The sequence below is a fragment of the Ochotona princeps genome, chromosome 22, assembly GCF_030435755.1.
Source record: "Ochotona princeps isolate mOchPri1 chromosome 22, mOchPri1.hap1, whole genome shotgun sequence".
NCBI lineage: Eukaryota > Metazoa > Chordata > Mammalia > Lagomorpha > Ochotonidae > Ochotona > Ochotona princeps.
This window is the reverse complement of record NC_080853.1, coordinates 23034897-23049088: the sequence shown is the minus strand read 5'-3', so window position 1 is coordinate 23049088 and position 14192 is coordinate 23034897. Positions and strand designations below refer to the sequence as shown.

Here is a 14192-nt window from a genome sequence, read left to right as displayed (position 1 = left end):
CAGCTGTCAGGTAGATGAGGAGTTGGAGGGATGTCTGTTTGGCAGCTGCGTCCTTGTGTGATTGGCAGTGGTCACTGCAAACATTGTAAACCTCTAAGGGAAAAGCTCTGAACTGAAAAACTGTGCACCTGCTCCCCTTAGGTGAACTGAACCTCAGGCCAGTCACCTAACCTCTCTCAGTCTGGGTGTGTTGCCTGGGTCCAGTGCTGACAACAGGAAGTGTCCCATTAAGTGGGAAGGCTGAAGTGATTGGATGGACACAGGTGAGCATATGCCCCTCTCAGACCTGGGGAGCCCTCCCTAGCTGGAAGGGGTTAACTGGGAACAGCTCACTCCCCAAGGGAGATGGGGGTCCTCGGGGAGGCCTCTGCTCTCAGGCTTCTTCCACTCCCCCGCTTGAGGGGGTGGCCATCTGGCATCTCACCTTGTTCCCTTTCAAGATGAACCCTCCTTTTCCAGGAAGGAATTTCTCAGTCTTAAAGTCCCAACTTCAAAACTGGAGTGGGGGTCGCATTGAAAAGGTCTGGCAAATTTTTGGTTGATTTAATTTTTTTTCAAACTGCACGTTGAAAAACAAACCCAAATATAGAGATGAAAGCCAAGAATTAAAACATACATACACAATAGAAAACATTAATATTTTCAAGCACAATGAAGTGAAGAATCATCATAAGGAAACAATAAAATACCAAGTGACTCGGACCAGATGATGACTGCTCAGCTCTGGGATGCTGGAATGTGTGCTCTTCCACAAAAGAGGTTGAGCCCAGCACTGGCTCCTTTGGCTCACAATGTGTGGCAGTGTCCTTCGTCCCACTGCCCACAATACCCATCAGTTCATCAAGCAAAGCTGACCTTGCTTGGCAGGAATCCAGGAGCAGACAGAGCAGACTAAGAGGGCAGAACACTCTTCATCTCTTTGCTTCTGTGTCTGTGTGCTTCTTCTGGTTCTCTGCCTGTTCCAGCATCACTCACCTGTAGGACGGTGCATCTTATAACGGCAGCTGAGGAGCCAAGGTCTGAAATGCGTGGAAAGGTTCTGAAAGAATGGAGTTATAACATAAGTTTACTTTCATGTAAATTTTTGAAAACCATTTTTTATAAAGGAGTTATATATGTATTTGAATGGCATAATTACATACTGAGAGATCTTCCATTCCGTGGTTTATACCCCAGATGGCTTCAACAGCCAGTGCAAGGCCAGGCTAATGCCAGGTGTCAGAAACTTAGGCTCAGTGACACAAAATTATGGCAGCACCATGAATGGACCTGGTCCCAGCACTTGCAAGCTGATAAAAGTGTGTGTGTACAAATAAGCCATTCTCAATGAAGTTAGCTAGGGGTCTCCCAGTATCTCAGTCTCCATTGATGCCATCATTCACTTAGCTCAGACCGTGCCTCACCCTGCAGCCGGTGGTAAGCTCAGTGTAAACACTCCTTCAAAGACACATTTGGAAGTTGAGTATCACATGCAGTCCTGAGAGGATAACAGAGGAGTAAGCTTGCATGATAGATCTCACATACCTCTTCTAAAGGCTCACAACAGATGAACATTACGAAGAAAGTATGCATGGATTCTGAAAACTACTGCAGCCAAACCAAGCTTGTCTTTTAATTCTATATTTGCCCAAGCGTTTTTTTTTTTTCTTACAGTCTCCTTGTATTCTGGCAGGAAAATGAGCCTTTTATTTCCAGATTTCTCTATACTTATATGTTTAATATTTACAAATTTTGTGCTTGACCCTGGCTTTGTTGTATCGGATGCTCAGGTGGGTCTTCTTGTTTGCTGGATGGTGAACTTAAAGAGAAGGAGTAGGAGAATCAGGTTTCTTCTAGAAGTTTCTCCTTGAAAGGAGAAGCTGGGAAGGTTGATTTCAGCCTTGGTGTTCACATGGCTGCCACCCTCTGTGGGGCGAGGACTGTAGGGGTGGTGCTGGTTGAGTTAACTTGCCCTAGATTTGACCTTAACCTGGCACCACAGAGGCCTGGCTGGAATGTGTAAACCTGGCTTTCAACATACGTAAGATAAATGTGTCTGTCAAGTCCCTATTTCCTCTTGGGTAAGGATGCCATTGTGTCTGACACAGCTCACTTTTACGTTCTGATAATTTTTATTTTGATAAGATCTCAAGCTTCCTGGTAACTGGCTCTCAGGTTGCCATGCTGGGGCACATGCCGTGCAGCCCAGGCTGGTGTCTCTCCGCTTTACAGCTGGATCAGCTCCCAAGGCCTGTCCTTCCTCTGCTCTTCAGCCTCCTGTGAATCTGCCATGCCCTTTGGGACATGGTGATGTCTCTGAATTTAAGAGCAGATCCATTTCTGCTGCTTAAAAGCTCAAAGTGGCCATTTTAATGGGTCTTGATGGTGCTGGCAAAGGTAGGCACTGAAAGTAAAGTGAAGTCTTGGCACTCCTGTCCCTCGGTGACTATGAAAAAGGTGAGATTCTTACTGCATCTTTATTATTTCTGTCATTTACTTACAGGCCAAATTGATGTAACATCTAAACATTTATATTCATTTATGATAAATACCAGGACTAAAAGCATTTTTTTGTGTCTATTACCCTTCGTCTAAAATGACCTCAAGTAAGAATTACGTCTGTCTGTTTCACCAAGGAAAACATTCCAATTTTGGTCTTTCACTTCAGGAGACCAGTGTCTACTGTTGTATCAGAACATGAGTCAAAGGGAAATTTTCATTCTGGATAAAAATTATGACATATGAATTAAAATATAGCATTGACCTGTAGAATTAGACTTATAGGGAATAAAATCATAATGTGACCCTTATAACAATGCATTCAGAATTTGACTCTGACACTTAACAAGTTAAAGCTCTGTGTCTGTGTGAATTACTGCTAAGAATGATTAAGTATTAAAGTAATCATTCAGTATTAAGAATTAATAAAACATTTTAATGAAGATACCCATAGACAAGGAGAATACATACAGATACTGGGATACTCTCATATTTTTTTTTGCAAAATATTTATATGTAGGTTTGAATCCAGAAAATAAGGTTAAAAGCATAAATATGGATAATTTCAACTAAACACATAATGATTTCAGAAAGATAACAATAACTTAGAATAACACAAAGCAGACGAGCACAAGATTTTGGTTTGCTTGAGATATACATAAGGTGCAACAACTTTCTTTCTTGAGGATACTGTGGTGTGTACTTTAATCTGCCAGCAGCCAGGATACTCTCATAGTTTAAAAGAAAAGATTTATTTGTTTATATGAAGGTCACGTTAGAGAGAGAGAGAGAGAGAGAGAGAGAGAGAGAGAGAGAGAGAAAGGCAGAAAGAGAGATATCTTCCAACTGCTGGTTCACTCCCCCAATGGACACATGGGCCAGGACTGGGCCAGACTGAAGCCAGAAGCCATGAGCTTCATCTGAGTCTGCAACATGAATGCAGAGGCCCAAGAATGCAGACCATTTTCTGCTGCTTTTCCCAGGTCATTTGCAGGGAGCTGGACTGGAAGTGGAGCAGCTGGAGTACGTGTATAGAATGTCATCATCACGGGCTGTGTCTTGACTCACTACACCATAACCCTGGCTCCTGTGAGAATCCCTTTATGTGGAATTCAACAATAGGCAGAGCCACTCAGGACTGATGGACATCAAAAAGGTGGGTGTCGTTGAGGCAAATGTTAACTGGTACTGCTGCCTGCAGCAGCATGACCCGGGCTGGAGAGGGGCAACATGTAGTCGAGAAAAAAAAAAGAAATGAAATGGAAATTAGATCAAGACTACAAAAGCAGGTGGCCAGAGGGAAGTCCTGTTCTCTGAGGAGGAGGTCAACCTAGAAGGTTAGCTGCCTCCCTCTTTTATTGAATTGCTTCAGGAGTCGAATTACAGGATTCCTTGTGTCACAAATACCGACAGTTTCGTTCCATATTGATGTTAACCAGCCGATGCTTGATGATCAGGAAGCAGCAGTGCTACTAACAGTCAGTATGTGACTGTCTTAAGGATATCCTAAAGCACATAGCACTGTGGTCTTGGACCGTTGTCCAACTGTGAACCCTCACCAGTAGACAATGACCTTGCTCTCAGACTTTTGCCCACTTGCAGACCGTTGCTGTGGAGTTTGATCTTGGTCTCTGGCACCACAGTCTGTGATCTCCAGATTCCAGACAGTGTGTCCTGCTCTTCTTTCCAAATCATGCTGTTATTTTTTTTTCCAAAACTGCCTGTGGCAATGGGAGTGGGGTGGGAGTGGAAGAGACCTCCAGAGCGATTGAGAAAGGCTGGCATCTTGATCCACGTGCTGGATACAGGGATGTGGATGTTTGTCGACTGCATCCGTTGGGTACTTCTCTTGTGTATACCTGGCTTTGAAAACGAAAAATACTATGAGTCAACCTACCTGTGGTTTATGGCCCAAGCAATCTGTGGTTTGTCTGAAGATCAAGTTTCTTACGAATGGTAGGATGGGTTCTTGCTTACCGCTTTTTAACATGTTGTCAGAAAAAGGTGCCAGTGAGGAGGTGAATGAAGTCTGTTTTGTCACTGTTTATAATGGCTTTGTTTATGTCACATGCACGTGCTGCATTCCAGCAGAGAAGCTTGATGCTGTGCTTTTAAAAATGTTTATTTGTTTATTTTATTTGAAATGCACATTTTCACAGAGGGTGAAAACAGAGAATGAGAGAAGCTCTTTTATCCACTGGTTCACTTTCCAAATGGCTACAATGGCTAGAGCTGAGCTGACTTCAAGCAGGGGGCTCTGAGGACGTCAACCATTTTCCACTGATTTCCCAAGTCACAAACAGAAAGCTGAAAGTGGAGCAGCCAGAACACAAACTCTTGTCCATATGGGATACTGGTATCATAGGGTAGAGGATTAGGTTACAGTGCCACTGTATTGGCCTGATTTTGTGTTATAATGATGAGTTTTGTCATTTTGGGATTCCTGAAAATATTTTGTTTACTATCCAAGTTACATTTGCTTATTTCGGTGTCTCTGCTGCTGATATGAGCATTATATGTACTTATTATATGTTTACTATAAAAGCACAATTAAAAAAACTTACAGAGAATTAAATCAAAAGAAATTAATTTGAGTGTAAAAATGAGAAATCCATATATAATTTTCTAACATATTTCCTTGGACATTTTAAAGACTTTTTATGTGAATCTGTATAAATTCTTATTTAAGATTTATTTATTTGAAAAACAGAATTATAGAGAGAGAAGAGGGAGAGAGAAGGGGCAGAGAGAGCGTGGGAGAGAAAGAGCAAGAGAGAGAATCCTCCATTTGCTTATTTAGTCTCCAAAAAGGTTGGGGCTGGGCCAGGCTAAGTCCAGAATCTTGAAGCAAGAAAACAGGAACCAGGTGGGTCTCCCTCATGGGTAGCAGAGTCCCAGGTTAATTTTCTATCTATATTCTTTTATTTTCTTAGGCACATTATCAGCAAGCTGGATTAAAAACAGGACAGGTAGGACTGGGGTTGACATTCATATGGAACATCTGTGTTTCAAGTGAAAACTTAGCCTACTGAACTACCATGCAGGCCTTATGTCTGATGTCTTTCAGCAAATTATTATTAAATGCAGTTACTTAGAGTTGAATACTAATTTGAGGTATAAATTCATGTGTCTGTTTATGGTTTTATCCATATCTTCAAATGAACTGAAATCCTGGTTTCCAGGTTCAGGTGGATGGTGGGCAGGGTAGAAACCAGCAACAACTTCTGGTTCTTCTTAGAAGCTTCTGTCTGCTGGAATGGGTGGAATTGGCTTGGAGCAAAGCTTTTCTCTCTGCAAAGAGATTTTGAGTCATTTTGGGGAAATCTGTGTCTCTAAGAAGGTAGTTCTGGTGTCTCCTTGGATCACTTTTATGGGAAGCAAAGTGAGCTAACAAAAGCAAGACTCTTAAAATGGGAGCCAAGGCCTCACCACTAGGAACCACAAGTTCAGGGATGCCGACTGTCTCTACCATACCCCATGTGGGAAGATGACCAATGGTAGATCTTGCCTTTGGTCTCTGTCTCTTTCCAAAGCCTTGGCATTTACCTTGGATTGGGGTTGATGGAGAAGCCTCAAGAACACTTAAGATTACGTGTAAGGAATCTTCAAAAAGTTTTCAGAAAATTTACATTGCCTTTTCATTTTGCTTTTCCATGTATATTTTAGAAACAGCTTTAATAATATTAGTTATGTGGGCAGAGGCTGCTCCTGGTCAGTAAAAAAGAAAAGGCATTCAAGTTTAGGAATGATGAGTCGTGATTCCCACGCTATTGAGAACATCTTGTCCTTCAACATCTCTATCAGTATAATTGGAAGTGACTTTTTGATTGTGAACCCCAAGGAAGAGATGTAATCCATGACAGGTTGATTTATGAGAATCAGAAATTAAAATGGTATCTGAAATAGCTGTTTCTTTTCTTTTTAAAAAAGATTTATTTATTTTTATTGCAAAGTCAGATATACAGAGAGGAGGAGAGACAGAGAGGAAGATCTTCCATCCAATGATTCACTCCCCAAGTGACTCCCACGCAGGTGCAGTGTCCCAATGCATTTGGGCTGTCCTCGACTGCTTTCCCAGGGCACAAGCAGGGAGCTGGATGGGAAGTGGGGCTGCCGGGATTAGAACCGGAGCCCATATGGGATACTGGCGCATTCAAGACGAGGACTTTAGCCGCTAGGCCACGCCGCTGGGCCCTGAAATAGCTGTTTCTTTGGGGCCATGCAGAGAGCTTCAGCTGCTGAATGTGATGCTGGTGGTTTGGATGCTGAAGGGGTGAGGACAGGTAGGGAGTGACAAGCCAGGGATGCCATCCAGGAAGTAGAACCTGGGTAGAGCCGGAGTTGACACAACCAATCAATGTTCACAATGGACTAACAGAATCCCAGGGCTCTGCAAGCCTTGGCCTCTTCAGTTACAGGAGATCCAACTAGGTGGACAAGAAGCCATTCATAAGCAGAATATGTCCATGGCTAGGTCTTACAAGTCTTGGTAAGCAGGTGTAAAAAGTGTCGAGAACAGAAAAACATGGACAAAAAGCCCAAGAAACCAAACACCAAACAAGGAAAGAACTTGATCCATGTGATTGATTTCTATATCTGTTTTGGGGCTGGGTAAGACTGAGGTGGGGAACAGGAAGCCCTGTGTTGCAGGTGCGTTCTGGGAGTGAATGACATGTGGTTGGAATGCAAGAGGCTAGCAGCTGGGCTGACTTCCCAGCTGTGTTGGAAGCAGCACTGGGATGACAGGATAGCTGTTGCAAGTCAAGTTAGGGACCCATGCTTCTACCTCAAGCAAGAGAGGAAGAGGTTGAGTGAGGGGCCCAAAAAGGTTTGAAGGTATTGCCCTCAGTCAGGCACCAGCTTAAGGAACAAGTTCAAGGAAGTAGTTGGAATAGGTTCTGAAGGATGAGAAGCATTCTGATGGTGCTGTGTCTCAGGGTCCCGTGTGTGAGTGTGTATGTGTGTGCACACTTGGACAGTGGTGACCCTAACTGGGAAGCCAGCCAGCTCGGAAGATAACAGCTTGCAATGACTGCTTTCTTCAGGTCCACTGATTTGGCAAAAAACATGCGCCCTTGGCTAGGAGGTGGGGGGAAGTACAGCTGGGAAATATGACTCCAAGGACTAAAGAATTGTTGTTTGGAAGAAAAGCTGGGATGTGCTTCTGGAAACATAGTTGAGTCAAGCTGGTCCAGAGGATAATGTGGTTATCTGTAATTTACCTTCATGCAGAACAGTATTTCTTTTTCCTGTAGTTTTGCTTTTTCCCAAAAAGAGCTCCCCATGTGTTGTTACGACCATGTAAGAAGCACATCAAAGGAAGTGGAAACAAAGCCCCAAGTATGTGGTCTTTGAATGCAAAATTCTTTCTCAGTCTCCTCCAGCTCCAAAATTCTGTGATTCTCACATTTTACAATCTAGAAAACAATGCCAATATTAATTATATATGTAGTATGCTGTCTTCTGAGGTCTCAGACACACAAGGTTTGTAGAAACTGGCCCCCAAAATGTGTGCAAATGGATTAGAGAGTGAGCAATATCCAGTAAAAGGATGGTTTGAATAATGACATATTGATAACAGATAATACAAACTGTTTTGATTAGGCTTCAGAAGACTCTGAATAGAAATGTATTGTTTGGAATGTGTCTGCTTTGGTCTCCATAAAAATATCCGGTTGCACAGATATTTCATGTGGTTTGCACTAACAGGCAAGAAATTAAAAATTCATTGGTCCATGTTAATTCATGTAATTGTATATTTTGGAGGTAAGGTATGGCATAGGTTTGCTGTAATGGAACTGATTGGAACATGATCTCCTGAATTCTTTGGTTTAGAAAAATGTCGGGTTTAGTAAAATCTGTAGCACCAAATCAAAGTCTGTTTTAATAAAAATGTGGGTCTGAGAATTGTGATTTTTTTAGTAAGAGGGTATTTGGTCCATTAAAATTATATTGGTTTCTTTTGCCTGAAATCCATCAGCTTGGGGCATAAAGCAAGCACATGCCAGGCATTGGAAGGACAACCTCGAATCATCTCTAAGACAAGTCTTGCTAACCAGCTGTGACCTGCTACTCTGTGACTTTCTCATGAGAGAAATAGGGGTTCATTTTGCTTCAGTTGAAAATGGCGAAACAGTTGCTAAAGAATCTGCTTGGCATCAGAGAGCTCAGTGATGGAAAAAGTCTCTATCGAATTACATGGTGCGGATGACAACTGTGTTGTTCTGTGCACATCCAGACCCAGGCTGGATCCTCTGTGGAGACTCTTCCACTGTCCTTGGAACAGGATTCCATGCTGTAATTGACCTTATTATTAGGAAATTGTTCATAAAATTAGAAAACTCAAAGTAAACTGAGAACTCAAACAGCCCCCTATTCCATTCCCTGCTCAGAGGGTAGCAGACATATGGACTGAGTTACTGGAAAGAGAGATGGAAGCAAAGAGCACAAATGAATTCAAGAGACTCCCAGGATTAGTTCTGGACATGGAGGAGGGAGACAAGGACAGGGGTATTTGGAAGATAAGGCTGGGGTGCTCTTGGGAAGGACAGCACATAAATAACTTCGCTAGTCTTCACCGCTGTTCTTTAGGCTTCTAGAATACTTACAGTGAGTGGGCGCCTTACCGTGTGGCCACATCTGTCTTTAACCTACTCCTGACTCTCACTGGGGGTCCATGGTTGCTAGTGTGGAGTCAGAGTAGATGATCCCACCTGATCCAGAGCAGGGCAAATCAGCAGTACGGGAGGAGCGAGAGGCCAGAACTTCTCCTGTGCTGACATCTGAAAATTCATGATGGAGAGTTGAACCTCAAAGCTCTCTGACTGTTTTCAACCCTGTGTTTGTCTGGTTTAAGGTGGAAAAGGGTGTTGAGGACTTGTGATTGGCAGGTTCCTTGGGACTGTTTGTGGACAGCCTGGCAGGGTTGCAGTCATGAGGTATCATGGGCTTGACTATTCTCACAGTCAGGGAGATCCAAAGTTGAAGATCAAGGTGCTGCCAGTGTGGGCAGACTCGTTTCCTCTCTATGTCTATGTGGCCTTGTGTGTGTGCATGCATGTGTGTGTATGAATGTCTTTATAAGAGGATCCCAATTATGCTGGGTTGTGGGTCATCCACATGGCTTCATTTCACCTAAATCATCTCTGAAGGTTCTTTCTCTGAAAACCAGGAAGCTTTTAAAAACTCAATGAAAAAGAAGAATTAAAAATGAATTTGTTGATAGATTTTTGTTTGAATTTATGTATAGTTTTTTTCTTATAGTGGACATTTATTTACCCATGAGCTTGTTCAATGTCCCTTGAACATTTTTTTCTAGAGGCAATGGGGTTGGGTTAGAACTTCAATGTGAACTTCAAGGGTACACCATTCATCCCATCACAGTGAAACTGAGGGACAAACTAGAAGACAGGTAGAGACATTCTACAGTACTGTAAGGCAGCCAAAGGCCTCTGGGGTGACCATGGGGGCAAGAAGGGGTGGCTGGAAATGCCAAGAAGGACTTATGGATGCCAGCACTGGGCACTGAGAGTTCCCAGAGACCACTCCACTGAAGTCAAGAGCCGGTGCTGGGATTTCTTTAGGGTGTCCCATGGACACTTTTCAGGCAGTACAAGGGAGATTAGAAGGGAGAAATGCAGCAAGGGGAAGCCTTAAATGGTAGGAGAGCTGCCTGGGCTTACACTGTCAAAATCAAGTGGCAGTAAACCATACCATCTCGCAGAATGAGGGAATGAGTACCACTGGGGAGTCCTTCAGAATGTAGACTTCATTAGTCCAGAAATAATAATGGACTTTTGCCACTTTGCTCTGAACATTGCTCTGATCACAGCTACTCTGGGCTGTGATCTGTGTGCCAGAGTGTCTTCTGGGCTCCTACCACACTCTGTTCAAGGCTTCTTAGCATGGCCATCTGCCTCTATTTCCCCTGTTTTTTGCTGTTTTCCTTTTGACTGCCAGAAATGTTATTAAATCTGCAAATTCATCCAAGGTCCAGTGAAAATGAAGGCTCAAAGGTAAGATCAAGGGCAGCAAGATGGATTTTATAAATGGTCCAGACGAGCCAGTAGGTACACACCCTTCATACAGCCTCCCCTCTATTGTAATGGATAGGTTCTTCTCTTTCAAACTTGGTGTTATATCATCTCTAAGACAAGAAGGGGATAGCAGTTCACACGTGGAGTCTCATGTATGAGTGGCCTCCTGGGGTTTACTGGTCCAGCCTGGTTCCCACTAGGTGACCATGTTCAGCCATTCATCATTAGATGGGCTACCACTGATCTTCCTGGGCCATCAAAGATGATCTGAAGTTTCCCAGAGCGACTCTTCCCTTTCCAGAAGTTTCCAGATTCCAGTTCCATGAAATATTCAACTCCAGTGAGAGGGCACTGGAAACACCTGCTGCTGCAACAGTCAAGCTCCTGGAATTCCCTCTGTGAGCCATGTGTGCATGTGCAAAGCGTCCTGTGTGGGCCATCCTCAGCCAACATTATCCAGTTGGATTATCTGAAACAGTGCAGAAATAGGGAGTGAGCAGACAGCTCATTAGCTAAAAAACAGAGGTGTTAGTGCATACTGCCATTGTGGCGCTGTTTGTCCCATCCATGCATTAAGCTGTGCTTCAAGCAGCCCAATGTTTCCCCACCCCCATTTCCTAGAATCAGAGGGTTTTCTTTTACTGCTCCATAAAATTGAAAAGTTTCATGTGGCTCTTTAGATGGATTTTGTGATGATTACATGGAATCAGTCAGTATCTGGCACTCATTAAGTACTGTGGGTCATGTTTTGTTATTATTGTTGTGACTGTTGTTACTACCACAGAATTTAGAGGAAAACAAAACAAAACAAAACAAAACAACACAACAACAAAATCTCTTAATGGTGAGTTTTCCCTGGAAATTGATGCAGAGCTGAGCAGCCGGTCCAGGGCTACTAGAGCTCTTTTGGAGAATTTTTTAGCTGCCGGGCATGGTGGGAGGAGGACGTGGTTTGTCCACAACTGACAATAGAGCACTCCCATCTGTGGAGGTCAGGAAGCAGCTGAAACACACACGTTCCTGCTCATATGGAATGTTTGACCCTGCTGTACGAACTGCAGCTGAACGCAAATTAATGTTGGGGATATAATAGAGTGTACCTGTGTCTGCATCCCTGTTCTTTCCCCTTAGACAAGGTTCTAATGTTGACTTTCACCTTTCGTGGATTTTTGTAGAAACCTTTCCAGCTTCTGAAAAGGCCAGAGGCTGTACCTACCTGAAAACAGTAATCACACATGATAAACTTTCTTGAAGATGGGCCGTAGGTCCTCAGCTTGGAGAGTGTCATTGATGCAGCTTTCTGCTAATGCACCTGGGAAGACAATGGAAGTTGGCCTAAGTACTTGAGTTCCTATCACACACCTGGGAGACTCCAGTGAAGCTCCTGGCTCCCAGCTTTGGCCTGAACTAGTTCTCAGTATTATAGCTTTTTGGGAAGTGAACCAGCAGGTGGAAGATCTCTCTCTCTCTCATTTTTTTTTTGATGACTCGACCTTTCAAATAAAGTGAATAAATCACAATTTTTATAAAATGTCAAACATACATTGTGATTCCTTAATTTGGGATAATCGAAGGATCTGTATTTTATCTCCCAATTGAATTATATGCTCATAATACTTTATATATCTGGAAGTATTTGATTGCAATGTATTTCTAATGTCCTACAGCTTCCATCAGTAGACACTCATTGAAGCAAATTTTAGTAGACTTTCTTTCACTCAGTAAACAACTCCATTGTTCAAGTTGGTTCTTGGTTTAGGATTACAGTCGACACAAAAGTGTCAGTGCACCACTCGTGTGTGACTTGTTCTTCTCTGAATGACACTTTGTAGTCTGTTTTCCTAGACTGTAAGAATTCCCTTTGGAAATGTTACAAAAATTGCTGCTACACTTCCTTGGACATCAGTGAGGAAATTAGAACACCAAATTGATTGCAGATTTGATGTTTATTGAGGGGAAAAAAGCTTTATGATTTACCTCATTAATGTAGCGTCCATTACTAGTCCTGCACTTAACTTCAAGGCTTCCTTCTCCTGAGGGGTCACTGTGGTCACTTCATTCTCCTGAGGGCAGCAATGGTTACTGCAAGGCCTGAAGCTCATTGGTAGGTTCAGTTACCTAGTCCCACAAGATCTTTCACAGCCATGGTAAAAACCTTCCTATTATTTTATAAAGATGAATCAAAACATGGGAGCAGTGAAGAATCTAAAATTAATGACTCCAAATGGCCACCTGAACGGAGATGGCTAAGGCCAAATGTCATTCAATGACTTGGGCAAATTGTGGTCCATTCAGCAGTAGGTACCATGTGTTCAGCACCTGCTCTCTGTCTCTCTTTCAAATAAACACAAGTTCAAAGGTATTTTAAAAAAGCACTCAGTCACATGGAAGCATTTTACACAAATCTCTTTGTAACTTTAAAAAAATATGCATTTATTTTAATTGAAAGGCAGAGTGACAGAGAGGGAGACAGACAGACAGACAGTCACAGAAAGAGAGAGAGAGAGAGAGAGAGATCTTCTGTCCACTGGTCCACTCCCTGGATGACATGTAGGCCTGGGCTGGAATAAGACCAGGAGTTTCTTATAGGTCTCCCATATGGGTGCAGGGTCCCAGGGCCTTGGGCCATCCTTGACTGTTTTCCCAGGCCACAAGCAGGGAGCTGGATGGGAAGCAGGGCAGTTGGGACCAGAACTGGTACCCGTATGGGACCCTAGCGCATTCAAGGCAAGGACTTTAGCCACTAGACCACTGCCCTGGGCCCCTCTATGTGGCTTTTATGCCAGGAACATTTCATAGCTTGTACTCTACCATGATGGCAAACATGATTTTGATTCTTATTACTGTATCATATACCCCATATGTTTCTGCATATAAGTATTTGCAAACTCAATTGGCAGGGGATGGCACATTTTCTTGCATATCAGTAACTGTTTCATTTTTTATTTTGTTAGCACCATTTTTTTTGGCCTGCCTTTATCTAGGGACAATCTTAGCTTGATTGCCTGAAAGCAATCAAAAGGCAAATTATTTAGGTAACATTCCAGGAAACAGGAGTGAGGGAGCAGGGAGACTGATGGAGGGCAGAGAGAATTCTTGAATTAACACAGGTTACTATTTTTTTCAAAGATGTATGTATGTATTTCAAAATCAGAGTTTTATATATATAGAGGGAGAGACAAAGAAAAAAGATCTTCCATCTATTGTTTCATTCCCTAGATGGCCACTAAACCAGTGCTGGGCCAGGCTGATGTCGGGAGCTTGATCCAGGTCTCTTATGTGGATATCAGGGGGTCCAAAGACTTGAGCTATGTGCTATTGCTTTTCCCAGATCATCAGCAGGAAGTTGAATTGGAAGTGGAGTAGCTGGGAGATAAGCTGGTGCCCATATGGGATGCTGATGCCCCAGGTGGTAGCTTTAACTGCTTTGCCACAATGCTAGCTCCAAGTGTGCATTATTGAGATTACTACTGTAGGTAACAGGGGCCCAGTGAGCTGAGGTTTGGGAATGCTTACAGATACTTCTGATGTTGAGCTCAAGGCTGGGAGGGCAGGTATGTTTAGCCACCTGCTCCAGACTCCACTGGCTGAAGCTTGCTTCAGGGAATTCACTCCTCTGCCATGGCTGCCTGTTCCTGGGTATTTGAGCAAATCCCAAGCAGAAGGTGCAAGTGCAGG

The 14192-nt window shown here is 43.1% G+C and overlaps 1 long non-coding RNA gene across 1 annotated transcript; it reads right to left on the bottom strand.

Moving 5' to 3' along the window:
- Positions 1-527: 527 nt before the first annotated feature.
- On the bottom strand, positions 528-9242 carry LOC131483000 (uncharacterized). Its single transcript, XR_009247475.1, has 2 exons — positions 9105-9242; positions 528-1039 (listed from the first exon to the last, which is right to left on the bottom strand). It is a non-coding gene; the product is annotated as an uncharacterized LOC131483000 (long non-coding RNA).
- Positions 9243-14192: the final 4950 nt, after the last annotated feature.